Source organism: Pinus tabuliformis, chromosome 8, assembly GCF_031772625.1.
Source record: "Pinus tabuliformis cultivar Carrire ecotype Pingquan chromosome 8, CPIR1, whole genome shotgun sequence".
In the NCBI taxonomy this organism is placed as follows: domain Eukaryota; kingdom Viridiplantae; phylum Streptophyta; class Pinopsida; order Pinales; family Pinaceae; genus Pinus; species Pinus tabuliformis.
The window spans coordinates 1,971,290,064-1,971,310,169 of record NC_142294.1 but is presented as its reverse complement, the minus strand read 5'-3'; the positions used below and the strand labels follow the sequence as shown (position 1 = coordinate 1,971,310,169).

General features: G+C 40.8%; 1 protein-coding gene across 3 annotated transcripts in view; it reads left to right on the top strand.

The window, feature by feature from the left end:
- LOC149244347 (dihydroneopterin aldolase 1-like) overlaps positions 1-20,106 on the top strand; it is an 83,585-nt gene that overhangs the window by 31,210 nt on the left and 32,269 nt on the right. Inside the window, exon 1 of one of the 3 annotated variants that reach the window (XM_089374820.1) lies at positions 2,098-2,604. The exons of 1 other annotated variant lie outside the window; for it this stretch is intronic. The gene's annotated coding sequence lies outside the window, so the exon portion shown is untranslated. Of the gene's footprint in view, positions 1-2,097; positions 2,605-20,106 lie in introns of those variants that run through there. One more of the 3 variants, XM_089374818.1, reaches the window with a different exon arrangement.

The window sequence follows — 20,106 nt, the reverse complement described above, 5'->3', positions numbered from 1 at the left end:
TTTCATACAAGAGTCTAAACAAAGAGATATTCAGAAATACGAAGATAAACATTATTTACACTTAAAATATCACCAATAATATTGTATACGTCAATTATTTACTAAAATATTAGCAATAAAAGCCTTTAATGCTAATGTATTTATCAATTAATAATAAGGTTGACCGGAAGACATTATTGAGTATGAAAGTAGCTTTCACTTTGCAAAAAGCTTTATGCCAAGGTAATCAATTAAATAGCAGTAGAAGCAAGGACTATGCTGCATCGCAACTACTACACTTATTTATATATTTAAAAATATAATCTAAATAACTTATAATTGTATGGAAAAATTGCAATACTGCATTCTTTTTTTTTTTATTACAGTGGAATCGGCAACAGGGGCAGCCTCGTGACTCGCGTTACACAGGGTCGATTCTGACCGCTACCTCTATAACCACTGGGAGCTGCGCCCGCCCCTTTATACAACTCCAGGGTAAGTCCGAGGGATTTTAACTCGTGATCTTCAGTATGGAGCCTGCCTTTCTACCGAACTTCACCGCATTGTGATTACCAACTCGCCTACCCTCATGGGGCTGCAATACTGCATTCTAAAAAAAATAGTAATATGTTTTTTTATAGAAAAAAGAAATACCAAATGTACAAGAAATCAATTTTGATGAGAATATAAAAAACAACTTTTATAAGAGTAAAGTTTTTAAAACAAATGATAAATGAGTTAATAACAATTATAATATAGAATGAAAATATAAAAAACAATTTTTTTGAGAGTAAAGTGTTAAAAATAAATGAATAATGAGTTGATAAAAATAAAAAAGTATTTTAAATAGAAAATCTAACATCAAATGGAGATACGAAGGGTGTTAAGGTTAGAAGCAACATGTCGGAAGTGGAAGAAGAGGAAAAGCACCATGTGAATGAAATGACTAATCACCAAGGGGTCGATAAATTCTTTGATAACACAAAATTAAAGAGAAACTTGAATTAAAGAGAAAGACCTATGATATTCAACACATTGCCACAAGTCTCCTAATACTTAAGGATGTTGGTAAGAATCTAATGATGGAGTTCTAGGTATTTAAGGTGGTTGTGAAGCAAGCAATTAAACTATGTCGTGAATGAAGGAAACCTAAAGCCTTTATGGGAGTTGGTTTGCAAGCTGTAGCTCTAGAGGTAGTGTGAGGTTGTAATGATCTAAGTATTGTTGTCGCAAGAGGCTCTTCATGTCACTTATAATCATTTGTTGCCTTGGGTGGCCCTTGTAAAATATGCTCCCCAAAGCCCAATGCTTCCTTAGGAAAATATTTAAACATCTCTAACCTAGATATTTAAGAAAGTGGTGAGGGATTCCCCTAATCCTCTATAAGGACAACATAACCCTCACCCTTGTTTGATTGTAAATAGGGCAGTAAAGGATATGGTGCTCTTTTGACTCAATACCTCGTCACTCATAGACATGATAGATTGTGTTTGATCTTGACATATAATGTTATGTCTAAACCCAAAATTGATGGCAACAAATTATGGACTAGCCTAATGAAAGTTTGAGGCTATGCATCTAAGACTTCAATGTATATTTAATTCAATAAAACACCATCCCTCAAATAGAATTAATTTTGATGAAATTTGTACTTCTCTAATAACATCCATCAAACATATTGATGTACTCCCCAATATCAAGCTCTTTAGTAATTTTGAAAGAGTAGATAACTCCATGTTAGGAACTTTTTTACCATATTTTCTTAAAACATTGTGAGTCATGATGATTCAATTAACACAACGACCCTGTTGTAAAAGCACATTAATCACTCGTTCAAACTTTGGTAACAATATTAATAATGCTCAATTTTTACATACCCCATTCACTACCCATGACTTGTTAACATTATTCTCACTTTCAAGGTGCGCTAGCATATCCATCACTTTACCAAAGATTTAAACTTTGGTAATGGTTGTAATAATGCTCCATTTACACTTACCCCATTCATCTATCATAACTTGCTAACATTAGTCTTCGTATTATTGTGCGTGGAGTTTGCTAATCTAAATGAAGCAAGTAAATAGTGGACAAACTCGGCCACTTTTCTATTCAAACACAAGGGTCGGGTGGACAAACGCGAATTGCCAATCTCCGCGGGCAGAATGTTGAAGATCTATTTCAATGATAAATAATTAATCTGGAGGGCCGTGTTGCATGTGTGAGCAACCGGGGCCGAGTCCAATGTCTAGGGCCGAATTTACTGTTGCCGAGGGCGAAATTTCTTCTGTTGTTGGGCCGAACAGTTTTCACCCAAACCCAGCTCGAACGGGTGGCGGAAACGCATGAGAAAATAAGGACGTATTGCCTGGAACGAATAGCCGATTCTGGAGGCCGAGTTACTTAGTAGCCGCTGTGGGCGTCAGTATCGGGATGTCGGGTTTTCACTGTCAGGAGGCCCAACTGAACATTGATTTTGGAAGCCGCATTATCTGAGTAATTGGGCCGAATTAAGTGGCCGAATAAGAGTTGAGCAGGTTGAATTTTCCTGGCTGCACCGAATTTTCAGTACAAGGCCGTACTGGGTCAGCATAATTTGGCAGGCTACATTCTGAAGCATATAATCAGGTTCTTTCTTAAAAATCAATTGTAAAATTCCTCCTGAGATTTTCTGGCCATGAAACTGGAATTGCAACATTTGCTTCCGGGGTTCACATATATGCTAGAATTTTTGCTTTCTTGAATTTGTGGTTTGAGAATAAATTCTCATGTTTTAAATTTTGTTTTAAAGCAAACCGTAGAATTATTGCAAATTAAAATAGGGCTATTACACAGTATAAGTCCACTGTTTTAGGGTATTTGGTATCCCTTGCTCGGGTGCTACCTGTGTCAAGTATCCAATCCCTCATCTCTTCTCTATGACCAAATCATGGATGAATCCATTTTTGGATCTTATAGCTTCCTTTGCTGTCCCAATTTCTTCTTGAATATTTGGCGGAATTTGCGCCGAATATGTCTCTAAAAACTCATTTGAACCTTCCCAACCACAGGGCACCGTGACGTGCTTTCAGAATGAAATCCACTTAGCAACGAACCCTGAAAAGGGAAATCATAGAATGAATGAAATTTTTTTCCACCGCACTTAAGAATCAGGTTTGAGTCTAACATCATGATCACAAACACACTCAAATGCCACAACACAAGCAATTTGCACAACGGAAAACACATAGCAGTGAATCAATCTCGTGCGCAAGACAAATTTTAACATATAACTTGTTATATTACAAACTTTAATACAAGAAACCTAGGGATCCCGTACCAGGGATCATGACCCTTACATACAGCCCTCAGACAAGAATAGCTAGGCTTGGTATCAACAACTATGATCACCAATCTCTCCATGAACAAAGTACACTTGACCTCCTTATTGATGTAGCGCTCTACTCAGCCCTCTCGGTCCACGTACCTTGAACACATCTGGCAGGTCCTTTGCCACCTCTTCTGCTGAACACATCTGGCAGGTCTTTTGCACCTCTTCTGCTGAACACGTCTGGTAGGTCCTTTGCACCTCTTCTGCTGATCACTGCAACTTCAGAAAGGTTGCATCTCCAGCCGTCCAATCTGCCACTATCAATCCTCCTACTGCCCCAAGAGTGCCTGGACATAGGCTCATCAAACTGCACTCTAGTAGCCGTCTTGCTCCACCAAGATGTCTGCTCATAGGGACTTCAACAAAGCTGCCCTCTATCACTGATATGGCTCCTCCAACAGCACCGCTCTTAGGGACGTCCAAATCTGCCCTCTTATCAGTGGTTTGCCCTCTCAAATCGCTGAACTGGGGCATCACCAAATCTGCCCACTAACTGACTTATGCCCCTTCAAAAGATCAGTTCTTAGGGCACGCAGATCTGTCCTCTCTCAGTTCAACAACTAACTGATGTAGGGATCTAGGGCCTAGGCACAACCCAAATACCTGCAACACCAACCACAGAACTTAGGGCTTCCTTGCTCAACCACTAACAGTCCACAAGGGTACTGTTCTTGGGTTGCCTTATTCTTATCACTTCTCTCCTTGATTCTGCCCACATCTCCTCTCCTCATGTCAGCGATTGAACCATAAACATATCACCCTACCTCTGTCCACTTGCACACACTTATTTTGATCAGACTTGAGAGTAATTCGGTCCTCTTTACTGGATCAGATCTCCCACAGACCTGTGCACACAATCCTGAGGCACAATGACCCTTAAACCAAAGATAATTCAACCCCTTTAGGGTCTTGGCCCTCTCCATTTGTACCCAGAACATATCTCTCTTCAACAGAAGGTTAGAAAAGGCTTTAAGGGTTGATGTTTGGTGACTGTTCATGTATGGAGATAGCCCTAACTAGGCAATAAAGGATGGCCAACATAACAGTGACGAGCTGCCCTTATTCACTGTACTTAGGGCTTCAAAATACTACTGTTCCAAATCCCTTGAAACAATGCATCCATCACCTAGCAACAAACCTCCTTAAGCACAAGCTTATCCACTGCCGTTCCACAGACCCTTAATCACTTTGGCCTTCAGATTAACCTACAGTCACATAGACAAGTCAGCGGACTACTGTACTAGGCTTGTAGCAGCCCTGAACTTGGCCTAAAAGGCCTTTCTACTTCTGCGCTGTGGTCTGAGGGTACTCACTTTAGCCTTTAGGTCTCTTATCTTAAAAATATAGACTTGTGGCCCTCTTCCTGCAATCCTGTACAACACATTAGCCCTTTTGTCCCTTCTTCTTACAGGCAGCAAGGCAACCTGGGTGCGGTCCTCGTTCAACAAGATACACAAGCCTTTCGGCCCTCCTTTTCTTCACCAAATAGGCTTGCGACCCTACCACAGATCAGTGAATAACTCAGAAAGGGACTCGACTGCCAGGGCCTATTGAGAAATCTAGGGCATTAGCATTAGGTGATTTCTCTTCGATTAGTAACTGCCTGTGAATGCTTTTTACTTCTTTAGATTATAATCTTCTTCTTCTTAGATTATTAGTGTTCTTCTTCATGAAACAGTAACCAATGCATGAACATGAATAGACAAATGTTAATTTTAGGCAACAATGGTATGCTCTATATGCTTTAGAGCAATTTTACTTCAATTTCTTTATTAGCCCAGTATCAATATTCAGATTAGCAATCACATCAACATGATAGTAAAATGCAGATAGAAAATAAACATAAACAGTAAAAGACAAGCCAAGACAAGAGGACACAAGATGTGGCACCAGCTAGGGACAAACCCCAATGTGGGGAAACCCTTGATCAAATCTTCTTTTAGTTTTCAATAGTTTAGCAGGGAGAGAGAGTACAATTTAAAATCTGATAATTTATAACAGCAGCAAAAGAGCCCTAACCAGAAAAGTCAGCGCTAATCAATAGGGCAAATTTGACCCTCAGCAAATCGGTCAACTTAGTCAACTTCGGCCTCCAAACAGCAAAATAAAACAACCCTCAAAACAGTCAAATTCAGCCCAGCTGGTCAAACAACCCACTTGCGGTCAGCCCTAGCTATAGTCAATGCTGGTCAACAGTCAACGTTTAGCCTTGATTTCTGTGCCCAAAAATGTGGCCTGCTCAAACAGAGATAGCCCTCACAAAAACGCTGTCAAAGGAGGTCAATGCATGCTGGTCAATGCTTGGTCAAACTCTCCAGAAATTCGGTCTCCTGAAATTTCAGACGTGTGGAGAGAGAGAGGCCCATAAATCCGTACCCAATCAATGAGGAGAGAGAGAGAGTTGTGAAGATGAGTGTGTCCAAATGAGGCTAAGTCACCTTCTATTTATATGCAACGTTGTGGATGAATAGACGTGACTGTTAGGCTTCTGAGCCTACATAAGTTTGCTGGCCGACCTTGACAATTTGACCATAATCAAAATAAATTCATAACTTCATATGTACATGTTCGAATCGGATGATCTTTAGCTCAATCCTACACCTCTCGGAGAGAGGAATCCAAGAAAAATATCAGTTGTCATAAATAAGATGATCCATGTGGAGTTTGGCCCTATTTGCCAATTTTAACACTTCCTCTCAACTAGGGAGAACTCCATCTGCTAATGCATTTGCCAATCTGTACTATCTCTGCCATCAATGCACTGCTTTGCTCTGCTATTCTGAACTATGAAGAAGAAGTGATCGAGAATGTATTATACCATTCTTTATTGACCCGAAGTGAGTCCCAATCAAAGGAGAGTGTGTCATATCACTCTTACTGAGCCGAAGTCAGTTCCAATCAAAAGAGTGTCTCAAACCACTCTTAGTGACTCGAAGTCAGTTCCAATTGATCCCAGATCAATATTGGTCATCCTAGCATAGGGAGTACGGTAGTACACGATGTGTCCATCGGTTGTACTATGGTTCTTATCGTCATTCCCTACTCATTGGCCAGATGAGAAGTACTTCCCATGAGTCCCAGACTGCATGTGTAGGATGTCTCAGCACGAGAAGGATGAACCACTCATTTTGCCTACATGTCGCCAAGGGGTATCGCAGGGGAAGGCTGAACCACTCACCCTATGGTTGCTCATCTCTCCAAGAAGTACCCCAAGCCCCCCCGGAGCTCACAGAGCTCAATGTCCATCTCATACAGGACCCTCATAAGAGGGTCTCTCCACGACTGCAAGTCATTCTCGGAAGGCCAAGAACTTGACCTTCCCCAGGGGCTTTGTCAGAATATTGATGACTTGCTCATCAGTCCTAATGTGATGGAGCCTTATTGCTCCTCGTTGTACCATATCCCGGATAAAGTGGTACCTGATATCTATATGCTTGGAGCGATCATGAAACACAGGATTCTCTGATAATCGGATCCCACTTTGGTTGTCACAGAGGATCACGGTGGTATCCAACACATGTCCAAACAGCTCACTGAAGAGCTTCCTCAACCAGACAACTTCACAGGAAGCCATACTAGTAGCTATATATTCGGCCTCGGTAGTGCTCAAGGCAACCGATTTCTGCTTTCTGCTCATCCAGGATATTGAAGCAAAACCCAAAGAAAAACAACATCCAGAAGTGCTCTTGCGATCCACCACACTGCCAGCCCAATCAACATCAGAATAACCATGCAACCTCACATCTTCGACAATGTATCTCAGTCCATGAGTGATTGTGCCCCGAAGATATCTCAAAAGATTCTTGGCACCAATCCAATGTATATGATGAGGCTCAACCATATATTGGCTCAATGTGTTAACTGCAAAACATATGTTTGAACGGGAGTTCACCAAGAACATCAATGCTCATATGAGTTGATGATACTTAGAAGAATTTCCCAATTCAGGTCCAACAACACTACCACATAACTTCTTAAAGTTAAGTTCCATTGGAGTAGTCACAGGGTTGTAGTTCAACATCCCAAATCTTTCCAATATCTTCACAACATATTTTCCTTGAGAGAGGAAAATTTCACCTGGCTTTTGCTAGACCTCCAACCTTGGGAAATAGTGCATCAGTCCTAGGTCCTTCATCTCAAATTCACAAGCCAACTCCCTCTTACATTTGTGAATGAGAGGGTCTGCACTTCCATCAACTCCATGCTTGACTTTGTAGAGCCACTTAGAGGTGACAACCAATTTGTCTCGGGGTCTAGGGACCACATCCCAGACATCATTCTTCATAATTGACTCGTATTTTTCATTCATAACATCCTTCCATACTTGATGCTTCACAACTTCTTCGAATGATGAAGGCTCATTCATTTTGAATGATAGTGCTTATGGTGGTCAAATATCCTTGATACCTGTTCGGCTTCTTGCTTTCACGGAAAGTCCCCCCTTGGTGCAATGTGTCTCTTGGCATCTTTGAGAGTCTCCCTAAGCCATGAGGGTCTCCTTTTGGAGGAGGAGGGCTCATGAGGAGGAGTATCAATAGGATCCATAGGTTTATCAACATTAGGCATCGTTTCGTCTTCTTTTGCACTTTGATTTCGGTGTCAGCTTCTTTGTCCTTCCTTAGGATAGGAAGATTGTTGATCTTCTTGAGGGCCATATCTTTGTCGAAGGTGACATCATGACTTATCTCAACTTCCTTTTGACCAACCACATAAATTCTATATCCCTTAGAATTTTCACTATAGCCCACAAAGATTCCTTTATTCCTAGATGCACCCAATTTGCTTTTTTTCTCTTTCGGCACATGAAAATATATGGGACTTCCAAAAATTCTAAAATGAGAGACATTGGGTTTCTTACTAGTGAACATTTCTTCCGGAGTCTTGGAGTCCAATGCTTGATGAGGGCATCGGTTTTGAACATACACAACGATATTTGCAGGTTCAACCCATAGGAACTTTGGAAGGCCTTGATCATGAAGCATGGCACAGACTGCTTCTATAATAGAGCGATTCTTCCTTTTAGCCATACCATTCTGCTCATGAGTGTGTGGCATTGTAGTCTCCCTCTTAATGCTAGCTTCTTTGCAATAATCTTAGAATTCATTGGATTTGTACTCGGTCCCATTATTAGTCCTCAATATCTTGATTTTCTTCTTGGATTGGTTTCCATCAAGGATTTGAAGTGTCGGAACCAGGTGAACGCTTCATCCTTCTTCAAGAAGTAGATCCAGGTCTTGCGAGAATAATCATTCGTAAAGGTGAGATAATATAAGTATCCTCCCAAAGAGTTTAGGGCATCATACCATATATGTCAGAGTGGATCAATTGCAATATATCTGTGGTCTTGCTATTACTTGAGGGGAATGGTACCCTTGTAAGTTTTCCTTTAGCACTTCCTGGACATGCACTTTCATGCTCTACTTTGAACTCGGGCATACTTGTCACCATCTATCTCACATTGGGTAGGGCCTTATAATGAAGATGGGAAAACCTCAAGTGCCATAGTTCTGATTGTAGAGATGTGTCGCAAGACATGGCTCCCAATGGACTTCCTCCAACTTGATACAAAGTGTCAACCTTGAACCTAAGAGTAAAAACATCTTTAAAATTTCTTTTCCAAACATGTACCTTTCCATCGATGAATGCCACCTTGAATCCTTTGTCCTCCATGGTTGAAATGGACACCAGGTTCTTCTTGAGATTAGGTACATATAGTACTTCTTGCAAATGAATAGTGTTACCTTGATTCAATTGAAGGGTAACATTCCCTACTCCCTTCACGGGATAGGTGGCATTGTCTCCAATGATGATCTCCAAGTTTGTCTCCTTTTCTATCAGATTAGAGAGGGCTTCCTTGTATCTGGTGAAGTGCCTTGAGGCACCACTACCAATCAATCAATTTCCCAAAGTGTTCGGAGGAGAGGCAGTGGAGAGGGCTAATATAAGATAGTACTATTTTTGCGTATTGTTAACAACATTTGATTCTTCATACCTAGAGTTCCTTGATTTCTTGGAGGGTTGACTATTTCCTCAATGTCTCACATTCCTTTTTCCTTTGCCATTGGACCTGCCATTCCTTTGATCGTTGTTGTTGAAGTTGCCCCTGGAATGATTGTGATCATCATCATGCGATGTGTCCCTTCTATTTTGACACTCCCTTGCATAGTTTCCAAACTTATTGCAAACAAAGAACCTGCCCTTCCTCCCTCCCTTAGATCCAGGCTTTCCATGGAAATGACCTTTAGACCTTACATTATTTCTCCTTTTGGCATGAGCGGAGAATGTAGTGGGGTTGCTTTTATTAGAAGGCATTTCTTGCTCCACCATTCTTATTTCTTCTTGAATGCATATCGACATCAATTCTTCACACCCCGGAATTCTATCATTGTTGAGGACGATGGTTCTAAATACATACCACTCAGGTGGGAGTCCTCCAAGGGTGGTGAGAGTAAGTTCCTTGTCAGGAATGACTTCTCCAATCGAGAGTAGATCATTCTTGATCTCAGTAATCCTCAAGAAATAGGATTGAATATCCTCGTCCTTGCCCTTCTTAATATCCTTCAACTTATTCTTGAGAAATAGAATTTGATTAGCATTACTAACTTTGAACATGCCGACCAACCTGTCGTAGATCTCCTTGGAGGTCTTCAATTTGGAGATGTAGGCCACCAGAGGCTTGTTAATGGAATCTCTGATAATCTTCTTTGCTTTGACTTTAGCCCTATTGTACTTGGTCTTCGCAGCAGTTGGTGCATTTGAAGGAGGTTTAGGGATTTTACCCTGCACATAGTCCATCACTTGTTTTTCTTCCAAGGTCAAATCAAGAGACATCTTCCATCCATGATAGTTAGATTTATCATGGAGCTTGTCGTCAGCCGGGAAGTAGGATGAGAAACCCATTGAATCTTTTGTCCTTGTCCAACTGTCTTTGGTGACTACTCTTTCACTCTTGCTTGGGCTTTGTCTTCACTTCAGCTCTGATACCATGTTAATTTTAGGCAACAATGGTATGTTCTATGCTTTAGAGCAATTTACTTCAATTTCTTTATTAGCCCAGTATCAATATTCAGATTAGCAATCACATCAACATGATAGTAAACTGTAGATAGAACATAAACATAAACAGTAGAAGACAAGCCAAGACAAGAGGACACAAGATGTGGCACCAGCCAGGGACAAACCCCAATGTGGGGAAACCCTTGATCAAATCTTCTTTTAGTCTTCAATAGTTCAACAGAGAGAGATAGTACAATTTACAAATCTGATGATTTTTAACAACAAAAGAGCCCTAACCAGAAAAGTCAACGCTGGTCAACATGGTAGATTTGACCCTCAACAAATCGGTCAACTTCAATCAACTTCGGCTTCTAAACAACAAGATAAAACAACCCTCAAAACAGTCAAATTCAGCCCAGTCAAAGTTTGGTCAAACAACCCACCTGTGGTCAACCCTAGCTGCAGTTAATGTTGGTCAACAATCAACGTTTAGCCTCGATTTCTGTGCCCAAAAATGTGGCCTGCCCAAACAAAGATAGCCCTCACAAAAATGCAATCAAAGGAGGTCAACACATGTTGGTCAATGCTTGGTCAAACTGTCTAGAAACTCGATCTCCTGAAATTTCGGACGTGTGGATAGAGAGAGGCCTAGAAATTCGTACCCAATCAATGAGCAGAGAGAGAGAGAAGTGTGAAGATGAGTGTGTTCAAATGAGGCTAAGTCACCTTCTATTTATAGGCACATTGAGGATGAATAGACGCGATTGTTGGGCTTTTGAGCCTACATAAGTTTGCTGCCAACCTTGACAATTTGACCATAATCAAAATAAATTGATAACTTCATATGTACATGTTAGAATTGGATGATCTTTAGATCAATCCTACACCTCTCGGAGAGAGGAATCCAAGAAAAATACTAGCTGTCATAAATAAGATGACCCATGTGGAGTTTGGCCCTAGTTGCCAATTTTAACAACAAGAGACACAGAATGTAGGCTATCAGCCAGGGCCAAAACCTCTCACTCTTTGAGAGGAAAACCCACACAAATTCGTCTTATATAGATTCCAATTGACAAATACCAAGACCAAGATCCTTGACCTATCTGCCACCCCAAGACCAAGACACAAATCCTCTTGACAATCACTCTTCTTCTTGTCTTCTTGTTAAGTTTAGATATGTTCTATGCTTAGAGCAATTTAATTCAATTTTCATAGTTAGCTCAATATCTTTTCCAGATTAGCAATTGCATCAGCATTAAAGTAAACTGCAGATAGAACATAAACATAAATCGCAAAAGACAAGCCAAGACAAGAGGACACAAGATGTGGCGCTAGCCAGGGACAAATACCAATGTGGGGAAACCCTTGATCAATTCTTCTTATATGTTCTTCAATAGTTTAGCAGAGAGAGAGAGAGAGAGTACATTTACAACAGAAGTCAACACTTTGACTTATTTAAATAGATCATCTCTAAGAAGATGATACATCAGATTAGTTGAAGACAAGTTGCTTCAACTGATTCTCCAAGGTGACTCCTTCACCTATCGTAGTGCTGCATCTCGTCATCATGCTGCACATGCTTGCCGTCCCAATGTGCCATTGTTGCACAATGTCATGGCTGCTCCATTGTGCCACTGCTGCACTATGTCATGGCCGTCCCGTTGTGCCACTGCTGCACTATATCATGGCTGTCCCGTTGTGCCACTGTTGCACAATGTCATGGTTGTCCCATTGTGCTTTGCTATACCATAACAACACCATGAATTTGCTGCACTAAATATCATGCTGCTGTCCCAATGTGTTATACTAGCAACAATATGAACTTGCTATATCATAGTGATGTACCTCACCATTGTGCTGCCCCTCATTATGCTATGATACACTTCATCGCTGTACCCATCATGCTGCAGCATTCATCAACATGCTGCTGCAATATATCTGCTGCTTCCAACATCATGCTGCTTCAATGTATCATCATTGTTTTCTCTCATAGAATTTACTGTTCATAACCTTCATTAAGTTCACACCCTTTTCTCCATCCAAGTGACTATACTATTATCAACACAGTCCTAACATATGCTACCTTGCTGGATAGACTTCAATGTATACCCTTCAACACTCTTCTCCATGTCATACAAGCCTCTTTCAGACCGTCCTTCCTCCATGGCTATGATTGGGGCATGCTTGAATAGTCTTCCTTTATATCACATGGAGGACTGCGGTTAGGGCATCATAGAGCTTCTCCATAGGGCTGCGTATAGGGCAACGTAGGGCTCTCCATAGAGTTGTGTATAAGGCAATGTAGGGCTCTCCCTAGCGCTGTGTATTGGACAGCGTAGGGCTTCCCATAGAGTAGTGTATAGGGCAGTGCATGGCTTCGGATAGAGCTGCGTATAGGGTAGCGTAGGGCTCTCCATAGAGCTGTGTATAGGGCAGCGTAGGGCTTCCCATAGGGTTGTGTATAGGGCAGCGTAGGGCTTCCCAGAGAGCTTCGTATAGGGCAACGTAGGGCTTCTCTCTTAAACCAGCAATTAGATCTCTCCTTACTGCGTTATGTAGCTTCCTTCACTGCGTAAAAATCTCCTCCATGATAGAATTAGGATCTAGGGCATCCTCTACGGCAACGTATCCTCTTTAGATCTCTCCTCCCACCAAAACCCAAAGACAAGTGGAGAGGAAGAGATCACCAAGAGGATGTGTGTCCAAATGACTTTCAAGGCAACTCTATTTATACTAAAATGTTGAGCACAAGTGGGGTTTATTTGGTTGTTGGCCGACCTTGACGAATTGTCCCATAACACAAATAAATTCATATCTCCATGACTACTTATTGGAATCGAATGATCTTTAGATCAGTCCTACACATCTTGATGAGAGGAATCCAAGAAAAATATTATTTGCCATTAATAAGATGACCCACATGGAGTTTGGCCCTAGTTGCCAATTTTAACACTTCTCTTCCACTTCGACCTTCTTAGCAACGAGACCTTGTTGTCACCGAGATCTTCATGACTGCCTTGACAACATTGTTTCCTTCACCGAGCCCTTATCACTAAGATGGTACCTCAACACAATAGTATCATCAACAAATTGTGGTTGCAACGAACTGTTATGTCACCAATACCGTCTTTTTGCACTTGATGTGACACCGAGACAGAGGGACTCTTCACTATAAGGTAGCACCGAGCTTATCTCTGTCAGCTTGTACCCTTGACCGAACCCTTTTACTGAGATAGTCTTTTGCATTCCATCCGAACTGTTGACTTGCAATAGTCCATCTGAATTTCAAATGATCTGAGTTTCTCTTGACTGTAATCTCACTCGTCCTTCAAGGAGATCCGAACTGTAGCCTTTGTACTAGGGATCCAAACTTATCTCTATTATGTCCACCCGAAAATCTTAGAGAGATGCCCGAAATTCTCTGACTGTGGAATAGGCCGAGGTCCCTATATATAGTAGTTTGTCTGTCATATTAAGCCGACATGAATATATGAATAGGTGTGTCTCCAAAATGGTGAGCTGACATGAGTTTGTTACTCCATCTTGAAGACAACATGAAGAGGAGGACTTGTGCTTGTCATTGGAGGGCTTCTAGACAAACTTATAGACTCATATACATTTTTCATATCCCCAAGAAGGGTTCTTCATGCATGACATTGACTCTTTGACTTCACATGACAAGCACAAGTCCTCCTCTTCATCTCGGCTTCAGGATGGAGTAACAAACTCATGTCGGCTCACCATTTTGCAGACACACCTATTCATATATTGATGTCGACTTAATATGACGGAAATACTACTATATATAGGGACCTCGACCTATTCCACAGTTAGAGAATTACGGGCATCTCTTTGAGATTTTCGGGTGGACAGAATAGAGATAAGTTCGGATCCATAGTACAGAGGCTACAGTTCGGATCTCCCCTAAGAAGTGTTTTGCATACATGACATTGACTCTTTAACTTTATTGAGAAATCCTAAGGCTCTCAATGGGAGACATCTAAATAAAATCTCTTGCTCATGAAACCCATGAAGCAAGCATTACAAAATAATTTTATTTTCTTCTTTACATCATTTTACAAAAGTCACAATTACATGTCATTATGAAGACCGAACCTAGTTACACTTTTTAGGAGGGCAAACATAAACCTCCATAAGTGCAAACAAACTTGGACCAAAACCCTCCTCTCTTGTGGGGGCTCTCCTTGAGAGTCCTTCACTTGCCTTCATGAAATATTGTTGCACTTGGATGGTGATCAAGTGAGCCACATCTATTCCTTCTTACAGTGTTCATGAGGGCAACGACTAGCCCTTAGGGGCATGACATAATCCCTAATTGACTTGAGTTTTCTTCATGAAACCCCAACTGACATTAGAAAATAGATTTCCTTCACTTGATCTTGCCACATCATCAAACCTGTAGGTGCCCCTCCTAATTTTGATGATTAAACAATTAATTCTTCACCTTGTTTCACATTCGCAACTTTGGGTGCAAAACCACCGCTTGGGTACACTTGCCCAGAAAGCCCATTGTGGGCCAACTTCCCAAACCCAGTGCCCTAGGGGTTGTGGGGGCACCTCACAATCTACACAAACCAACATTCCCTCTTAGCGAGGGAGGCACTTCCACTGCACGGAAGTAACCATCATCGTTGGTGACACTAACCCAATCTCTAGTGTTCACCATTGCAACATGCCCTGTAGAATGAACCACATTCATTTCTATAGTGTCTCTGCCATCAAACTCGTTAGAACTTGACAAGTTCGAGCTTCCATAGGGCATCTCCCTTTGATGCTAGACTCCCTCTGAGTCTACACAACCTACACTGGCTCACACTACTACTGAACTTGTGTCCTTCCAAGGTTAGTGCGAGTTGTGGTCGAACACGAGCCACATTTAGACTGCCACAACTCAACACTATAAGTGATATCATCCCCCTGGGTCAAACACCACACATGCACATGACTCCACTGTCAGATGTGCAATATCACGACCCAATAAAGGTACTAGCCTATCATCATTGCGTCATCATCTTAAGGACCGTGACATAAACCCTAGTCGACTTGAGTTTTCTTCATGAAACCCCAACTAACATTAGAAAATAGGTTTCTCTCACTTGATCTCGCCACATCATCAAACCCTTAGGTGCCCCTAGCTCTTCAAGGGTGCCACTCTTGATTTTTATGATTAAACAATTAATTCTTCACTTGGTTTCACGCCCACAACTTTGGGTGCAAAACCCACTGCTTGGCTACACTTGCCTAGAAAGCCCATTGTGACCTAGGGGTTGTGGGGCACCTCACAAGCTACACAAATCAACACTCCCTCTTAATGAGGGAGGTACTTCCACTGCACGGAAGTAACCATCATCGTTAGCGACACTTACCCAATCTCTAGTGTTCACCATTGCAACATACCCTGTAGAATGAACCACACTCATCTTGATAGTGTCTCTGCCATCAAACTTGTTAGAACCTAAAGATTCGAACATCCACAGGGCATCTCCCTTTGACGCTAGATTCCCTCTGAGTCTACACAACCTTTGTTGGCTCATAATGCTATTGAACTTGTGTCCTTCCAAGGTTAGTCCAAGCTGTGGTCGAACACGGGCCACATCTAGACCACTGCAACTTGACGCTACAAACGATCTCATCCTCCTGGGTCAAACACAACAAATGAACATGACTTCACTGTCAAATGTGCAACATCACGACCCAATGAAGATACTAGCGTATAATCATCTCGTCCATCACACAAAGCCAACTTGTCCATGCCAAAGCACCCCTTGAGCAGTCCCAACGATCCATGACGAGTCATCGGAAGTCCATGATCTGCAACCTGCACTACAACAAATGTTGTATACCGTGTTCTCCACCAATCCACTAGAACTCCCAACCTATCTTGCTACCTAGCTTGTCGAGACCACACCTCCAGGTCCTTAGCTGAACCATCTGCTCCATGATCTAGACAAGTCCACAACCCCCTCTGAGTTGCGTCGTTGTGCACACTTTGATCCATTGTCCCATCAAAGAAGCTTTGATACCATGTTGATTTTTTCCACGACAGTTAAGAATCAGGTTTGAGTCTAAGATCATGATCACATACACACTCAAATTCCACAACACAAGCTCTTTACATAGCGGTGAATCAATCTTGTGCAAAAGACAAACGTTAACCAACAACTTGTTATATTACAAACTTTAATACAACAAACATAGGGCTCCTATACCAGGGATCATGGCCCTTACATACTACCCTGATACATGAATAACTAGGGCTTGGTATCAACAACTACACTCACCAATCTTTCCTTTAACAAAGTACACTTGACTTACTTGCTGATGTAGCGCTCTACTCAGCCCTTTCGGTCCATGTACCTTGAACACATCTTGTAGGTCCTTTGCCACCTCTTTTACTGATCACTGCAACTTTAGAAAGCTTACATCTCCAACTGTTCAATCTTCCACTATCGATCCTCCTGTTGCTCCAAGAGTGACCGAACAGAGGCTCATCAAATTGCCCACTAACAACCCACTTGCTCCACCAAGATGTCTACTCATAGGGACTTCAACAAAGCTACCTTCTAGGGCTGATATGGCTCTTCCAACATCACTGCTCGTAAGGACTATTGTCGCTCAGATTGTATTGGCACAACAACAACGACTCAGGTCGGGGGCTGTTACCTTGATCCCCAACCTCTTTGTTCTAGCTGTCTCCCAACAATAGGCTATGGGGGGTAGACCTTATGGAAATGAAATGATGAAAGACAAGTTGGGAACCAACTAGTCTGGGAGACACAGTTGAGTGGCCTAGCGCTTCGTTAAATCTAGCAAGATTTTGAGGATTAGATTGAATTTATATATTTGAGACCAGTGCCTTATGGAGTCAATACTCTTGCTTTATAAAATTAAGACCAAGTACCGGATGGACAACTGCTGCTTTGATGCTTCACTAACCTAAATGAAATGCAAATCCTAAATCCTAGATGTGATGCAAAGATTTTGGTTAGTTTTAATTAGATGCCTAGTCTAATTATGACCTTCCCTTAACTATTTTGAAGCTGGGCTCTAAGGTAGGTTGTGGGAAAGAGGTCAACAGGAAGCAAACAAAGGCTTGATTAACGATACCTTTTGTTAGGGTCCTATCACCCGATGCCTCCGGCGCTGCTGACACTGTGGCTTTGACAACTGCAAGGTCACCGTGTTAACCACCGAAGAGTTGCCAAAACCCCTCAAGCTAAATGAGAAGGGATGCCCTAGAGATCTATCAACCAAGCTTATGCTTGGAGGTAAATTTTTAGATGCAAGACTAGCTTAGGATGATATGCAAGGTGAAATGAGTGATCTTGATGTGAGATTGTTTAAGATTTGAAGTACTTAGTTATTATTTGAGTTATGTCCACAAGTACTTATTTATGATATTTCAAGAGACAATCTCAACAATAAGGATAAATGCCAATAATGTGCCAACAAGAGATAGACACAAAATACAATTAGCCAATGATTCAAAATGAGATGCTAATAACAAATATCCAAAAGAGACAATGAGAGTTATACCAAGGTGCTTGAACCAATGAGAATCTTAAAAGACAAGTGATGTAATCAAGATATTTCCTATTCAATGTTAACCATCTTATGAGTTGATGAGAGCACTTGAAGCCACTTTTGTATTCAGATTTCAAATAACATAAATGAGTCACTTAAGAGAGCAGCAGGTTTAGATTTATTTCTTGAGAAATCAAGCTTATTAAAGCCTGAACATAAAAATGATATTCAATGATTACCAAGTCACAAGATGCCAAAAATAGTTAAGATTCCTCAATGGAACAATTGAGACAAATGCTGGATGCAAAGTGCAAAACTGAAAGATTCCTTCAGCAATCAATGAGACTCCTTAGGGTCACTCAATAGAGACAGCTTGTGCTTATTAGAAAATTCATCAATCATCAGTTATAAACCAGTGGAAACTTCAAACACAAGATCACAGGATTCCAAAGGCAGCAAATGAAGTGTTTCAGGACTACTTAATGAAATAATATAGATAGCAGAATCTTAGAATGCATTTCACATATGTGAGATGATGGCTAAATAAAACTTTGACTGTTGCAAGGCAAGCGAGATTGTGAATTAGAGACTAGATGCAGTTTAATCATAAATGAAGAGCTCACCAAGAGGCTATTCTTGACGCTTTTATGAGATCATAAGAGAAAGGCCAATATAATTATCAATTTGTCCTGCCTCTAACTATTTGAATGCCACAGTATTGATTAACCAATGATGAACCTTAGTGATAAAAGAAATACACCAGACCTCAGAAAGTACCACTGTCAAAATGGGGTAAGCCTGCTGTAGCTTATTTTCAATATATGACAGTCTACAAGATACCAATATCAATTATCAAATATAGATAAAAAGAGCCAAGGCACAATAACTAAGCTTGATGCTATAAGTGATGCAAAAATATCACTGTAAAGTTAGATCAGATCCCTGCAAGCTTATATCCGACCACTGCAATAATGTTGTCAGTCCATTAATAACCCCAATCAGTCCTTAAAACACTTGTGATTGACATGTGAATGCTATGAGTTAATTTTAAAATGTTTTAGAGCTTCCTTTTGGATGTTCCTCTTGAGGTTAGGGTCTGTAGAATACATCAAATTTCAGTGTTGCTAAACAGTCTAATATGGGTCACATTGCTTCACTGGAGGAATGCCAGAATCCATAATCTGCACCCAAGCAACACACAAGTTCATATAAGTAGTGCCCATCCAAATATAATCCAGAAATCATCATATAACATTAAGTACATGAAATAGAAGCTCTGTAACCAATAATAATTCTACTAACATGAAACATAAATCTAATCTAAAGACAGAAATGACAATTAATCTATGAAAAAGACATGACAAAGAGTAGAGTTATAAATACAGTACAGAGGATGCCCTATGGCATCAGATGTGTTCAATGAAGTCCTTCTTGAGCATCTGCCTGCTCTTTGGCAGATCCATAGGTTGTTTCTTTGATGTGCCATGTGCAATCCTAATCATTTTAGGACTCTGACTTATCCCAATGTTGTGTTGTATATGGACATCGGATTTATCAGGCTTCTTTCTTTTTCTCTTTTGCTTCATACTTTTCTTTGTGGTGGGTTGTGATGCTGATGATGTAGAACATTCTGCTTGATCTTGAAAATTTTCAGATGAAAAATTTGAAGTATCCAAGATATTCGTGACATGCCTCTCTTCATTTTGCATCTGTTCTGTCAAGGGTGATGGATTAACCTTATATGTATTAACCTAATTTCCTTCAGTTTCCCTTTTATCTAGATTGCCTTCAATTAGCCACTTTTCAATGGAGCAAATGACCTTCTCATAGTAATATGGAGCTTGCTTCAGCGAACAAGGAGGTTTATGATCTGTTGAAAGTTCCTTATTCCGTTGTTGCTTGTTATCTGACCTGGGTGGGAACTTTTGTATATGTTATCTTTCCATTTTGTCCAACTTATTCTGAAGGATGCTCATTTGATTTGAATACTTGACTTCCATAGTACTGATTTCATTGCCATGATTTTCTTCCATAGTCTTTATCACTTTATCAGTATTCACTTTCATGGCCATCAAGCACTTTTGCATAGAGTTCATTTCTTTGACGTGATTTTCCTCTATGGTAATCAAATGATTTTGCATAGTATTTATCTAATGAGAAAGATTAACTTCCATTCAACTCATTTCTTTAGCATGTTTTTCCTCTATAGCTAACAACCT